Genomic DNA, 16,193 nt, shown 5'->3' on the forward strand with positions numbered 1-16,193 from the left:
GTTTAGGCGGTCAAACGCCTTTTCAACGTCCAATGAAGCAATGATCGCGGGGACCTTTTTTGAGTTGATGAATTTTATCAGGTCTATAATCCTCCTCGTTCCATCGACCGATTGTCTGCCCCTGACAAACCCTATCTGGTCGTTAATTATCAGTTTGGGTAGAAAGTTGTTGATCCTATTTGCGAGAATCTTAGAGTACAGTTCAATGTCTGTATTCACTAAAGAAATTGGTCTGTAGTTTGGAAGCTGATCGGGGTCTCCTTTATCTTTGGGTATCACAATAACTGTGGCTTCCAACATTTCCTTCGGGAACTTGCCGGATAATGCTGCGGAGTTGAAAATTTTGGAAATATGTGGGACTAATAATTCACTGAATGACCTAAAGTACTCGTTAGTAAAGCCGTCTGGCCCTGGAGCTTTTAGTAATTTTAAATTTTTTATGTTTTCAGAAATCTCTTCAAGTGAAAACGGGGCGGTAAGATCCTCTAGATCTTCGGGCGTAAGTTTTGGTAAATTGAGATTTGAAAGGAATTTTTTGATATCAGAGTCTATTGGTTGTATTTGTTGGGGATTAAGATTAAGGTTGTATAAATCTGAATAGAAGGTCGCAAACGCGTCTACAATGTCCTGCGGGTGGGTAAGCAAACGTCCACTAGGGGATGCGATTTTTGCAATTCTATTCTGGATTCTCTGCCTTTTCAGCCTATTTAACATATACCTGGTCAGCTTGTTTAGGGAGGCATACTGTTTGAATTTTAGGGATTTGATTGACGCGTCATAGAAAGAGAACATAGTAACATAGTAACATAGTAACATAGTTAGTAAGGCCGAAAAAAAGACATTTGTCCATCCAGTTCAGCCTATATTCCATCATAATAAATACCCAGATCTACGTCCTTCCACAGAACCTAATAATTGTATGATACAATATTGTTCTGCTCCAGGAAGACATCCAGGCCTCTCTTGAACCCCTCGACTGAGTTCGCCATCACCACCTCCTCAGGCAAGCAATTCCAGATTCTCACTGCCCTAACAGTAAAGAATCCTCTTCTATGTTGGTGGAAAAACCTTCTCTCCTCCAGACGCAAAGAATGCCCCCTTGTGCCCGTCACCTTCCTTGGTATAAACAGATCCTCAGCGAGATATTTGTATTGTCCCCTTATATACTTATACATGGTTATTAGAGCGCCCCTCAGTCGTCTTTTTTCTAGACTAAATAATCCTAATTTCGCTAATCTATCTGGGTATTGTAGTTCTCCCATCCCCTTTATTAATTTTGTTGCCCTCCTTTGTACTCTCTCTAGTTCCATTATATCCTTCCTGAGCACCGGTGCCCAAAACTGGACACAGTACTCCATGTGCGGTCTAACTAGGGATTTGTACAGAGGCAGTATGATGCTCTCATCATGTGTATCCAGACCTCTTTTAATGCACCCCATGATCCTGTTTGCCTTGGCAGCTGCTGCCTGGCACTGGCTGCTCCAGGTAAGTTTATCATTAACTAGGATCCCCAAGTCCTTCTCCCTGTCAGATTTACCCAGTGGTTTCCCGTTCAGTGTGTAATGGTGATATTGATTCCTTCTTCCCATGTGTATAACCTTACATTTATCATTGTTAAACCTCATCTGCCACCTTTCAGCCCAAGTTTCCAACTTATCCAGATCCATCTGTAGCAGAATACTATCTTCTCTTGTATTAACTGCTTTACATAGTTTTGTATCATCTGCAAATATCGATATTTTACTGTGTAAACCTTCTACCAGATCATTAATGAATATGTTGAAGAGAACAGGTCCCAATACTGACCCCTGCGGTACCCCACTGGTCACAGCGACCCAGTTAGAGACTATACCATTTATAACCACCCTCTGCTTTCTATCACTAAGCCAGTTACTAACCCATTTACACACATTTTCCCCCAGACCAAGCATTCTCATTTTGTGTACCAACCTCTTGTGCAGCACGGTATCAAACGCTTTGGAAAAATCGAGATATACCACGTCCAATGACTCACCGTGGTCCAGCCTATAGCTTACCTCTTCATAAAAACTGATTAGATTGGTTTGACAGGAGCGATTTCTCATAAACCCATGCTGATATGGAGTTAAACAGTTATTCTCATTGAGATAATCCAGAATAACATCCCTCAGAAACCCTTCAAATATTTTACCAACAATAGAGGTTAGACTTACTGGCCTATAATTTCCAGGTTCACTTTTAGAGCCCTTTTTGAATATTGGCACCACATTTGCTATGCGCCAGTCCTGCGGAACAGACCCTGTCGCTATAGAGTCCCTAAAAATAAGAAATAATGGTTTATCTATTACATTACTTAGTTCTCTTAGTACTCGTGGGTGTATGCCATCCGGACCCGGAGATTTATCTATTTTAATCTTATTTAGCCGGTTTTGCACCTCTTCTTGGGTTAGATTGGTGACCCTTAATATAGGGTTTTCATTGTTTCTTGGGATTTCACCTAGCATTTCATTTTCCACCGTGAATACCGTGGAGAAGAAGGTGTTTAATATGTTAGCTTTTTCCTCGTCATCTACAACCATTCTTTCCTCACTATTTTTTAAGGGGCCTACATTTTCAGTTTTTATTCTTTTACTATTGATATAGTTGAAGAACAGTTTGGGATTAGTTTTACTCTCCTTAGCAATGTGCTTCTCTGTTTCCTTTTTGGCAGCTTTAATTAGTTTTTTAGATAAAGTATTTTTCTCCCTATAGTTTTTTAGAGCTTCAATGGTGCCATCCTGCTTTAGTAGTGCAAATGCTTTCTTTTTACTGTTAATTGCCTGTCTTACTTCTTTGTTTAGCCACATTGGGTTTTTCCTATTTCTAGTCCTTTTATTCCCACAAGGTATAAACCGCTTACACTGCCTATTTAGGATGTTCTTAAACATTTCCCATTTATTATCTGTATTCTCATTTCTGAGGATATTGTCCCAGTCTACCAGATTAAGGGCATCTCTAAGCTGTTCAAACTTTGCCTTCCTAAAGTTCAATGTTTTTGTGACTCCCTGACAAGTCCCCCTAGTGAAAGACAGGTGAAACTGCACAATATTGTGGTCGCTATTTCCTAAATGCCCAACCACCTGCAGATTTGTTATTCTGTCAGGTCTATTAGATAGTATTAGGTCTAAAAGTGCTGCCCCTCTGGTTGGATTCTGCACCAATTGTGAAAGATAATTTTTCTTGGTTATTAGCAGAAACCTGTTGCCTTTATGGGTTTCACAGGTTTCTGTTTCCCAGTTAATATCCGGGTAGTTAAAGTCCCCCATAACCAGGACCTCATTATGGGTTGCAGCTTCATCTATCTGCTTTAGAAGTAGACTTTCCATGCTTTCTGTTATATTTGGGGGTTTGTAACAGACCCCAATGAGAATTTTGTTACCATTTTTCCCTCCATGAATTTCAACCCATATGGACTCGACATCCTCATTCCCTTCGCTAATATCCTCCTTTAAAGTGGACTTTAGACAAGACTTTACATAGAGACAAACCCCTCCTCCTCTCCGATTTTTACGATCCTTTCTAAACAGACTGTAACCCTGTAAGTTAACTGCCCAGTCATAGCTTTCATCTAACCATGTCTCGGTTATTCCCACTATGTCAAAGTTACCTGTAGATATTTCTGCTTCTAGTTCTTCCATCTTGTTTGTCAGGCTTCTGGCGTTTGCGAGCATGCAGTTTAGAGGATTTTGTTTTGTTCCAATCTCCTCACTGTGGATTGTTTTAGAAATGTTCTTACCTCCCTTCTGAGTATGTTTTCCTGGGTCGTCTTTGTTCGAGTCTAATGTTTTTCTTCCCGTCCCCTCTTCTTCTAGTTTAACGCCCTCCTGATGAGTGTAGCGAGTCTTCTGGCGAATGTGTGTTTCCCAGGTTTGTTGAGGTGTAGTCCGTCTCTGGCGAGGAGTCCATCATACCAGTAATTCACACCGTGGTCCAGGAATCCAAATCCTTGTTGTCTGCACCATCGTCTTAGCCAGTTGTTTGCATCAAGGATCCTGTTCCATCTCCTGGTGCCATGCCCGTCTACTGGAAGGATAGAAGAAAAAACTACCTGTGCATCCAGTTCCTTTACTTTCTTCCCCAACTCTTCAAAGTCCTTGCAGATTGTCGGTAGGTCCTTCCTTGCCGTGTCATTGGTGCCAACATGTATCAGAAGAAATGGGTGGACGTCCTTGGAGCTGAAGAGCTTTGGTATCCTATCGGTCACATCCTTGATCATCGCACCTGGAAGGCAGCATACTTCTCTTGCAGTTATGTCCGGTCTGCAGATGGCTGCTTCTGTGCCTCTCAGTAGTGAGTCTCCCACCACCACCACTCTTCGTTGCTTCTTGGCTGTACTTTTTGCTGTCACTTGTTGCTGTGTGCCCTTTTCTTTTTTGCTTGCTGGTATTGCTTCATTCTTAGGTGTGCCATCTTCATCCTCTACAAAGATTTGATATCGGTTCTTCAGTTGTGTGGTTGGTGATTTCTCCATGGTCTTCTTGCTTCTTTTGGTCACATGCTTCCACTCATCTGCTTTTGGAGGTTCTCTGACACTTTTTGCACCTTCTGTGACCAGTAGAGATGCTTCTGTTCTGTCTAGAAAGTCTTCATTCTCTTTGATGAGTTTCAAAGTTGCTATTCTTTCTTCCAGACCCCGCACCTTTTCTTCTAAAAGGGCCACTAGTCTACACTTCTGACAGGTGAAATTGGATTCTTCTTCTGGTCGATCTGTGAACATGTAGCACATGCTGCAGCTCACCATGTAGGTTGTCACATCTGCCATGTTGCTCCTAGATCCTGCTGACTTGCTGTGTGTTTTCCTTCTTGTGTAATCTACTCAGCCAAGCTCTCTTGCAATAATGTCCTACAGGCAAAAATTCGCGCGACGTAAGGAGCGCAGTTTGGTGATTCTTTCCAAGCAGCTGGTCCCGGCTGTACCCAACGATCTTCTAGCTTAGGGAGACTTCGCTTCTCCCAGAAGGCACCTGGAATATGCAAATTAGCCTCCTGAAGCTTGAATCCCTGGTTTCAAGAAGATCAGAGCTCTCAACTCCTGCCTTAGCAAAATGATTTCAGTTTGTAATTTGGAGGAATGAGCAGCTGAGGCAACAAGTTCTGATTCCTTACTTTTTATTTTTGCTTGTAGCTCCTTTATTTTGGCCCGGTTTTTTTTTTTTTTTTTCTTTAGCAGAGATTTGAATTAGGGCCCCCCTGATCACGGCCTTATGGGCATTCCAAAGAATAAATGGGTCGATTGATTCTGACTCGTTCTCTCGAAAATAATTTCTAATGGTCTGATTAATCGTGTTTTTATGTATTGGGTTGTTGAGAATAGATGAGTTGCACCTCCATGAGACGTGAGTTCTAGAAGCGGGGCCGTAAGTCAATTCTGCGATGACAGGTGAATGGTCTGATATTGTTTTGGGTAAGATTGAAATTTTTTTAAATTTGGGTAAGGAAAAAATGCTGGAGATCATCAGGTCAATTCTGGAAGCAGATTGGTGCACATCCGAAAAATGGGTATACTCAATAGAAGTGGTGTTGAGACATCTGAAAATGTCATACATTTCGTTTTGGTGAAGCCAATTGTTTAGGGTCAGAGCTTTGTGTCTGTTTTGAGCTGAGGAGTCAAGATGGCCGTCAGGGACCACGTTGAAATCTCCTACCATTATTAGGTCCCCTTTTTTGATCTCCAACACTTTTCTCATAAGTTTGTTCAGGAATTTGATTTGGCCAATATTCGGGACGTAAACGTTAACAATTGTGAAAGGATGGTTATCAATGCTGCAGATTAAAATATGGAAATTGCCTTTTGGGTCCTTATACTCCTCAAGAAATTCGAATGAGATATTATGACTAATTAATGTCATAACACCTGCTTTTTTCTTGCTACCACAAGATTCAAAAGTTTGTGAAAACTTCTTGTCTGTGAGTTTTGGATGATCATTGGATTTAAACTTGGTCTCTTGTATGCAAATGATGTCGGATTTAGATTTGACCAGCTCGTCCCTGATTGTGAATCTCTTCCTCGGGCTATTAAGGCCCCTAACATTATACAACATTATTTTGAGAGACATTTTTGATTGCAGTTAGGGGAGGTGGAGATTAGTCACCTAGAGATACCTGTATGTAGAGTTGGTAACTGTAAAACAGTAATAAACTAACTAAAGAATTGAGGCTTTACTTTTAGAGTGCAGCAGTGACAAGAAAAATCAATGTAAGTCTGTGAACACAAAACAAAAATGAAAAGAAATACAACAATACACTTGGATCACAGAAACTTTACTTGTCCTCTCCGAAGAATCCCTCCAGTGGGTTCTTCTCTGTTCGGGGAAAAGTTCGTGAGTGAGCTCAGGACAAAGCCTGAGGCATCCTCCGAGATATGAAAATATTTGACAAAGGATAACAAATTTAACATATTAATGAGAAAACATTTAACAGTTGTAAGTGTAACACTTAGAACCTGATAGGCTGTATATTAGCCATTTTAACTTATATATTGCTTCTTGTCCTACAGGGCAAAGAAACGAAAATTTTGGAACCCTGTACAAATATCCTTTTATAGGATACAAGTTGAGGCCGAATAAATTTAACAAAAAGACTACTCCTAAACTGACTCATGTAATAGAGGCAATTAACCTTTCTCCTTCTTCAGGAGTACCAATGGGAATTGTTTTACCTTTAAATGATACCAAGAGTTTCAGCGGAAACCCCCATTTATAAGGGACTCCCATGTCTCTTAGAGGGCCTGAAACTTTTTTAAAAGCCTTTCTGCCTTCTAGAGTCTCCCTAGATAGATCTGCATAAAGTTTTAGGTTATCATAAGGCACGGGGAATTTTTTCTCCCTTTTGATGAAATTTTGTAGCTGCTCCTTTACGTGATAAAAATGAATCCTGAGAATTGTATCTCTGGGGAGGTCAGCAGCGATACTTGAGGGCTTGGGCAGTCTATGGATCCAATCTATAGTAAGCTCCTGTGCTGATAGGGAAGGGATAGCTTTCTTGATTAAGGTTTGGGTGTAGTCAAGGCGTTTGTCAGGAGGAACATTTTCGGTTATGCCACGAATTTTGACGTTGTTACGCCTATTTCTGTCCTCCAAATCTGCCATTTTTAGCCTAAGACGGTCTATTTCCGATCTAAGTTCTTGATTTTCGGACGTGTGTGTTTAGCTACCGTTTTTTCTAACCCCTTGATTTTTTCCTCCTGCTTTCCTAGCTTTTCAGTAAACACCTCCATTGTTTTTTGTAGTTGGCTAGCCTGTTTGTCAAAATTAAGATGCATTTCCTTACTTGCCTAGTTATCATTTTCATGTGAGCGTCCATCATGCTGAGTAATTGGGATGTTGAATCATCCGAGCCTGCTAGTACTTTTTTAGTTCTCCTTCTCGCGGGGCTCACATTTGGGGAGCAATCTCCTGACTCATAACCCGAGTAATCCGACGCACCTCTGCTCTCCTTCCCCCTATCCTCCGGGCCTAGCCTTTTCCTTGAAACGGAAGTATCCATTTCGCCAGGATTTATATATAGTTCTCTTTTGAACTGTTGTGAGGAGGTTTTATTTTGAGGTTTGTTTTGTTGGCTAGTTAGGTAAAATTTCGGGTCTGATTTGTCACCAAGAATTTTGGATGGTGTCCTTGGTGACCTTGACTTATCAGGGCTTAACAGGTTTACTGATTCCTGAGAGGGGTCACGGTGTGACATGTGTGATTTATTAGTATTGGATAGGGGAATTTTTGAGGCACAGTTTTTGTTATTGGAGCGACTCATTTTTTCCTGATCAGGCAGCTAGTTATAAGAATATCTACCAAGGTATACCCGGGTACGAAGACTGGCTATGTAGAATTCCCACCTAAGTGGTCCCAGATTATAAAACTGGATTTTAGAATTCGTCCGTAGACTGGCTTTTAGAAAAGATCACTGCAGTGTTCCCTAGTCCAGAGACTGGGAATGAGAGAGAAAACAGTCGGTCACAATAAACCTAGTACAAAATAAGTTGGGTTAATCTGAATAGCAAAAGTATGCCAAACACACACATGCAGATAACAGCTACTTTTTCAGGCTAGCACAGCTCACTAATATAGCAGTTGTGTAGTGAGGAAATATACTTTCTGCGTACGCTTCAAAGCAAACAATTCTTATTACCCCTACTATAGATGTTAATATTTGGTATTACTGATGGATAATAACTTGTAAATATTTTCGCCTTTGTAAGGACAGGGGAGATAAATTATTCCAGATCCTCAGCCGAGGACTGGCTCTGCACAGATTATGCACTGTACACAAGGGGTTTGCAAAAATAGATGAGCTTTTCCTTAAACCTTAGAACAGTATGTCATAAACAAGGATAGGTGTGGTAGGCTAAACAAACATTTAACCTGACAATGTCAGACAGTACAGATCAGTTATCAAACTGTATGCTATATCTTTCTATATCCTTATATGATATAATATATATTATGGTATAGTGGGGACAGAAACCAATGTTTCAGAAGCAGATCCTTGTTTCCCCTTGATTAAAGGGAACCTGTCACCCCGAAAATCGCGGGTAAGGTAAGCCCACCGGCATCAGGGGCTCATCTACAGCATTTGGTTTACAGAGCATCGGAGGACCTCCAGGTTAGTTACAACAGAGAAAAAATCATATTATAACATTTCTTAATAGAGGAACCCCGTGCCTAGACTATATTATATAAATTATATGTAATTAAAAGGTGCTCACCGCACTCGTGATGGGAGGGAATAAGCGGGTGCTGTCATGGGCTCCGAGAAACACCGTTATCGGTGAGTAACTATGACTTTCTCGGTCTCCCATGACAGCACTACGGAGAGAATTGCAGAGACTAAGCTTAGGGAGGGACCACTGCCTTGAGAACCCTTCGTCCGAAAGTTAAGTCAGATACAGAGGCTAGATTTAATCTATAGTGTCTAAAGAAGGTTGATGGTGATGACCAGGTGACCGCCTTACAGATTTGCTCTATTGATACCTCTGACCTCTCAGCCCATGAGGTAGCTACTGTTCTTGTGGAATGCGCTCTTATACCATCCAGGATCGTATTCCCTGTGGATGAATATGCCAAAGCTATTGCCTCCTTTATCCAACTTGCCAAAGTACCTTTGGATGCCCGGAATCCTTTTCTGGGACCCTGAAAACAGACAAACAAAGTGCCTTCCTTGCTATACTCCCTGGTGGAATCTAAGTATTGGACTAGGCATCTTCTGACATCTATGGAAGTTCTGCTCTCTCTCATTTCTGGGGTTTGGCAAAAGGACGGCAGGGATACTTCTTGTGACCTATGGAATTTTGACGCTACTTTTGGCAAATAGGCTGGGTCGGGTCTAAGAGTGACTATCATCCAATATTTTAGTGAAAGGTGGGTTAGAGGATAGGGCTTGAATGTCACTTATTCTGCGCGCAGATGTTAAGGCTACTAAGAGAATGGTCTCAAGTGATAATGTTTTAATGGGAATCGTCTCTATGCGTTCAAATGGAGGACCCGTTAACGCCGAGAGGACTAAATTTAGGCCCCACAAGGGCATCTTTTGAGTAATTAAAAGGCTTTGATCTTGTTACTGCCTTAATAAACCTTATTACCCATGGGTTGGCTGCAATATTTTGGTTATAGAGTGCTCCTAGAGGTGCTATCTGTACCTTAAGAGTACTGACCGCTAACCCCTGTTCCAGACCTTTTTGTAGGAACTCAAGTATTTTAGCAATTGAAGGCCCATCCTGGGCTTTTACCTTGGAGACAGACAAGAATTTTTTCCATGTTTTCCTATATATTTTAGTAGTAATAGGTTTTCTACTTTTTAACAACGTTGCAACTAAGTTGTCTGAGAAACCCCTTTCTTTTAATAGTCTCCGTTCAAAAGCCAGGCTGTCAAATGCAAGTTCGACTCTTGTGGGTGGAAGATCGGCCCTTGCTGTAGCAGGTCTGGTATATTCGGTAGGATCCATGGGTCTGAGACCGATAGCATCCTTAGCCAGGAAAACCATGTCCTTTTTGGCCAGAACGGGCTATAAGGATCATTTTTATTTTGTCCTCTCTGACTTTCCGAATGACTGCCGGGATCAGAATGATTGGAGGAAAAGCATATGTCAGCTTGTGGGTCCATGGAATCAGAAAGGCATCTAGAGCCTGGGGATTCCCTTCCGGGTTCAGTGAGCAAAATTTGTTTACTTTCTTGTTTTTGGAATTGGCGAATAAGTCTATTGTTGGCGTTCCCCACATTTCTGTGATCTGGTTGTAGGTTCAGGGACCACTCGGCTTGTTTTAACTGGGTTCGACTCAAGTAATCTGCTTTCTCGTTGTTTGAACCCTGAATATGTAGCGCAGAGAGGGATAGTAGATTTTCTTCCGCAAGGCTGATAATTTTGGCAGAGGAACTCAGTGACCGAGACCTTGTTCCTCCCTGGTGATTTATATATGCTACTGTCACTTTGTTGTCTGAAAAAATTCGGACATGATGTCCCCGAATGTAGGTTAGGAAAGATAGAAGAGCATGATGCACCGCCCAAAGTTCTTTTTGGTTTGAGGATGCTGATAGTTCCTGAACTGTCCAGTTTACCTGAGCCACTCTGTCTCCCATGTGAGCCCCCCACGCTCTGGGACTCGCATCGGTTATTACCCGAGATATTTTTGGCACCCAAGGAATTCCCTTTGAAAGATTTTGGTTCTTTCCCCACCAAAGAAGGGAATGAATAACTGAGGAATTTAGAATGACTCGGCTTTCCAAATTGTTTTTTAGTATTAACTGCCACTCTAGTATGTGCCACTGAAGCTCCCTTGTGTGGAATTGTGCGAAAGGTATCGCTGGTAGGCATGAAGATCGAGAGCCTAGTAGCGGAATTGCTCTCCTTAGAGTCATGGAGGGGTTGTGTAGCGTTCGTGCTATCATGGTCAATATATTGTCCTTTTTGGGACCTGGGAGTTGGCATTCTTGAACCCGGGAGTCTAACGTCAGTCCTAGGAACTCCTGTACTTGACAGGGTTCCAACTTTGATTTTTTTTACGTTTATGAGCCAACCCAAGTCCGTCAGAATAGTCATTACTCGGTCTCTCTGTTCCCTGCAACTTTGAGCCGAGTTTCTTGCAATAAGAAAATCGTCCAAGTAAGGGACTATTAATATATTTTGTTCCCTCATGTGGGCCATCATTTCCGCTACTATTTTCGTAAATATTCATGGAGCTATTGAGATCCCGAACGGGAGAGCCCTGTATTGCAAATTTCTTATTTGTCCCTCTATGGAGACTGCCATCCTGAGAAATTTTTGTGATTGTTCGTGGATGGGCACATGGTAGTATGCGTCGGTTAGGTCTATCACAACCATGTAGCAATTCGGGAAAAGGATTTTATGGTAGATTTTATGGTTTCCATTTTGAATTTGTGATTTCTTACGTATTTGTTTAAGATTTTAAGGTTTATAATCGTCCGAAAGGACCAGTCGGGTTTTGGTACTAAAAACAGAGGGGAGAAAAACCCTTCCTCTATTTCTTGAGGGGAGATTTCCCGAATTACGGATTTCCGCAGAAGGGAAATAATTTCTTTCTCTAATGCTGCTTGTTCTGCTGCCAAAGATCTTGTTTTTGTCACTACGTAATTTCGGGGGGTAAAGAAACAAAATCTATTTTTAGACCAAAATGTATGAGTTTTAAAATCCAGATGTTGTTGGATATTTTATTCCAGGCGGGAAGGAATGATGTGAGTCTTCCCCCCACCGTAGGAAGAATGTCATTTGGAGGGCTTTTTGTCACATGAGGTGTTGCCAAAAAGGTAACCCCTATCCCTTCTCCCTTCTTCCCACTTATTCTGCTCTCTGGGGGGTCTCAGACAAAAAATCTCCAGTTCCGAAAGGACTGTCTGAATGGGGCTGGTCCCAGATTTGGAAACCCCTTCTTTTTGTCTCCCGCTTTCTGGAGGATGTCATCCAAAGTCTCCCCAAACAAGAAATTCCCTTCACATGGGATAGAACATAATTTTAACTTTGATTGGAGGTCCCCAGGTCAACTCTTAAGCCATAAAGTTCTTCTGGCTGCGTTGGAGAGAGCAGCGACCTTAGATGTTAAGGGCACGGAGTCTGCTGAGGAGTCCGCTAGGAGCGCTGCTGCTGCCCTAATTACAGGGATTGAATCCAGCAACTTATTCCTGGGTAACCTATCTTTAATCTGACTTTCTAGCTGGTCAATCCACACCATTAAAGATCTGGAGGTGCAGGTCGCTGCAACTGCAGGTCTCAAACTACCCCCAGCCGATTCCCATGCCCCTTTAAGAAACGTATCTGCTTTCTTATCTAAAAGGTCTTTGAGGGTACCCATATCCTTGGATGGGGGCGCAAATTTTTTCGAGGCTTTGGCCACCGCTACATCCAGTTTTGGTGCCTTGTCCCAGGATGTGGATGCCTCGTCTTCAAAGGGATACTTTCTTTTAAACGAGGGCACCAAAGAATTTCTCCTATCCGGTTTCTCCCACTCTTTTTTAATCAGTGTCTGAACATTGGGATGCTTATGCAGCATCAATAGGAAAAAGATAGAATGTAAAAAAAAAAAAAAAAAATCATGATATTCTCACCTTCCGGCGTCCCCAACAGCCTTCTCGCGCCTCGCGATGCTCCGGTCCCAATAATGCATTGTGGCAATGACCCCAGATGAAGTAACGGTCTCGCGAGGCCGATGTCATCACAGGTCATTTTCGCAATGCATTATTGGGAATGGAAGCATCACGAGGAGCAGGAAGGCTGTCGGGGACGCCGGAAAGTGAGAAGATCATGATTTTTTATTTTAATTCTTTTTTTTTTTCTAACAATTATTTGGTTCCCAGGGCCTGGAGGAGAGTCTCCTCTCCTCCACCCTGGGTACCAACCGCACATGATCCGCTTACTTCCCGCATGGTGTGCGGAAAGTAAGCGGATCAATGCATTCCTATGTGTGCGGAATCCCTGCGATTCCGCACAAAGAATGAACATGCTGCGTTTTTTTCCAGAATGCGATTCCGCCGCGGAAAAAAACGCAACATGTGCACAAAAACTGCAGATTGCATTCTAATAATAGGATGCTTAATGTATGCGTTTTTTCTGCGTTTTTATAGAGAAAAACAGCGGGAAAAACGCAAAAAATCCTGAACATGTGCACACAGCCTTAAATTAAACATTAGAAAGTATAAACGTAGAACATTTGTAAAAGGGCAAAATGGGTTGCAGGCTGCAGCATCACAACACATCAGTATTCGTTGTCCATTGTTTTGAATTCACTGTCGATTTGTAGTGCTGATGACTGACCCCAATAAGTGACATGTGCAAAAATGTATACATACAGTACATGTACATGGCACACACACGTACATGCCACACACATACAGTACATGTACACGGCGCACACACATACATACAGTACATGCACATATCGCACACGTGCATGGTACACACATACATACAGTACATATCGCACACGTACATGGTACACATACAGTACATGTTGCACACGTACATGGCACACATATACATGGCACATACATACAGTACATGGCACACACACGTACATGGTACACATATATACAGTACAGGTACATGGCACACACGTATTGGGCACATACATACATACAGTTCATGGAACATACGTATATGGAACATACGTATATGGAACACACATGTACATGGCACACACCCATACATGCATGGCACACACCCATACATGCATGGCACACACCCATACATGCATGGCACACACCCATACATGCATGGCACACACATACACACATGGCACACACATACATACATGGCACACACATATACATACATGGCACACACATATACATACATACATGGCACACACATATACATACATACATGGCACACATACATACATGGCAGACACACATACATGTCAGACACACATACATACATGGCACACACATACATACATACATACATGGCACACACATACATGGCAGACACATGCTGCGCAACAAATGCTCATGATACATGTGATTCATACAGTCATGGCCAAAAGTATTGACACCCCTGCAATTCTGTCAGATAATACTCATTTTCTTCCTGAAAATGATTGCAAATGCAAATTATTTGGTATTATTATCATCTTCATTTAATTTGTCTTAAATGAAAAAACACAAAAAGAATTGTCCTAAATGTCAAATTGGATATAATTCCACACCAAACATAAAAAAGGGGGTGGACAAAAGTATTGGCACTGTTCAAAAAAATCATGTGATGCTTCTCTAATTTGTGTAATTAACCCCTTCGCGACATGTGCCGTACTAGTACTGCGCTGCCGGCACTGCATTTCTGCCAGCAGCAGTACTAGTACGGCGCACCGATCACCGCGGTCTCGCGCTGAGCGCCGCGGTGATCGGGTGCGGGTGTCAGCTGTATATGACAGCTGACACCCCGCAGCAATGCCCACGATCGGCGCCGATCGCGGGCATTTAACCCCTCTGATGCTGCTGTCAGTAGTGACAGCGGCATAGAGGGGGATCGCGCAGGGACGGGGGCTCCCTGCGCTCTCCCACCGGAGCAACGCGATGAGATCGCGTTGCTCCAGTGATCCGGAAGGAGTCCCCGGATCCAAGATGGCCGCGGGACTCCTTCCGGGTCATGCAATGACCTGGCTAGCCGGCGCCTGCTGAGAGTTGCTGAGAGCAGGCGCCGGAAAGCCACCTAAACTTGCCTGTCAGATCGTTGATCTGACAGAGTGCTATGCACACTGTCAGATCAACGATCTGATCTAATACAGTGATGTCTCACCCTGGGACAATGGTAGAAAGTAAAAAAAAAAAAAAAATAGAATGTATTAAAAAAAAAAATTTAAAAAAATCCCCAAATAAAGAAAAAAAAAAACATTTCCCAGTAAATCCATTTATGTAAATTAAAAAAAACAATAAAAGTACACATTGGGTATCGCCGCGTCCGTAACGACCCGCTCTATAAAACTATCCCACTAGTTAACCCCTTCAGTGAACACCGCTAAAAAAAAATAAAAAACAAGGCAAAACACATTGCTTTATTATCTTACAGGCGAACAAAAAGTGGAATAACACGCGATCAAAACGACGGATATAAATAACCATGGTACCGCTGAAAAAGTCATCTTGTCCCGCAAAAAAAAACCACCAAACAGCATCATCAGCAGAAAAGTAAAAAAGTTATAGCTCTCAGAATAAAGCGATGCAAAAACAATTATTTTTTTATATAAAATAGTTTTTATTGTGTAAAAGCGCCAAAACATAAAAAAATTACATAAATGAGGTATCGCTGTAATCGTATTGACCTGAAGAATAAAGCTGCTTTATCAATTTTACCACACGTGGAACGGTATAAACGCCCCCCCTAAAAGAATTTCAGGAATTGCTGTTTTTCGTTCATTCCGCCTCCCAAAAATCGGAATAAAAAGCGATCAAAAAATGTCATCTGCCCGAAAATAGTACCAATACAAACGTCAACTTGTCCCGCAAAAAACAAGATCTCACATGACTCTGTGGGCCAAAATATGGATAAATTATAGCTCTCAAAATGTGGTGATGCAAAAACTATTTTTTGCAATAAAAAGCGTCTTTTAGTGTGTGACAGCTGCCAACCCTAAAAATCCGCCCCAAAAACGCTATAAAAGTAGATCAAACCCCCCTAAATCACCCCCTTAGTTAGGGAAAAATAATAAAATGTAAAAAAATGTATTTATTTCCATTTTCCCATTAGGGTTAGGGTTAGGGCTAGGGTTAGGACTAGGGTTAGGGCTAGGGTTAGGGCTAAGGTTAGGGTTGGGGTTAGGGTTGGGGTTGGGGCTAGGGTTGGGGTTGGGGTTAGGGTTTCAGTTAGAATTGGGGAGTTTCCACTGTTTCGGCACATCAGGGGGCTCTCCAAACGCGACATGGCGTCCGATCTCCAATTTCAGCCAATTCTGCTTTGAAAAACTAAAACAGTGCTCCTTCCCTACCGAGTTCTTCTGTGCGCCCAAACAGTGGTTCCCCCCAACATATGGGGTATCAGCGTTCTCAGGACAAGTTGGACAACAACTTTTGGGGTCTAATTTGTCCTGTTACCCTTGGGAAAATAAAAATGAGGGGGCTAAAATATAATTTTCATGGAAAAAAAATATTTTTTATTTTCACGGCTCTGCGTTATAAACTGTAGTGAAACACTTGTTGGTTCAAAGCTCTCACAACACATCTAGATAAGTTCCTTGGGGGGT

At 42.1% G+C, this 16,193-nt stretch overlaps 1 long non-coding RNA gene across 1 annotated transcript in view; it reads right to left on the reverse strand.

Annotated features, from left to right (window-relative positions):
- The window catches only part of LOC138645865 (uncharacterized), an 80,557-nt gene that overhangs the window by 46,121 nt on the left and 18,243 nt on the right, over positions 1-16,193 (reverse strand). The window lies entirely within an intron of this gene.

This window comes from Ranitomeya imitator, chromosome 7 (genome assembly GCF_032444005.1).
Source record: "Ranitomeya imitator isolate aRanImi1 chromosome 7, aRanImi1.pri, whole genome shotgun sequence".
Classification (NCBI taxonomy): Eukaryota; Metazoa; Chordata; class Amphibia; order Anura; family Dendrobatidae; genus Ranitomeya; species Ranitomeya imitator.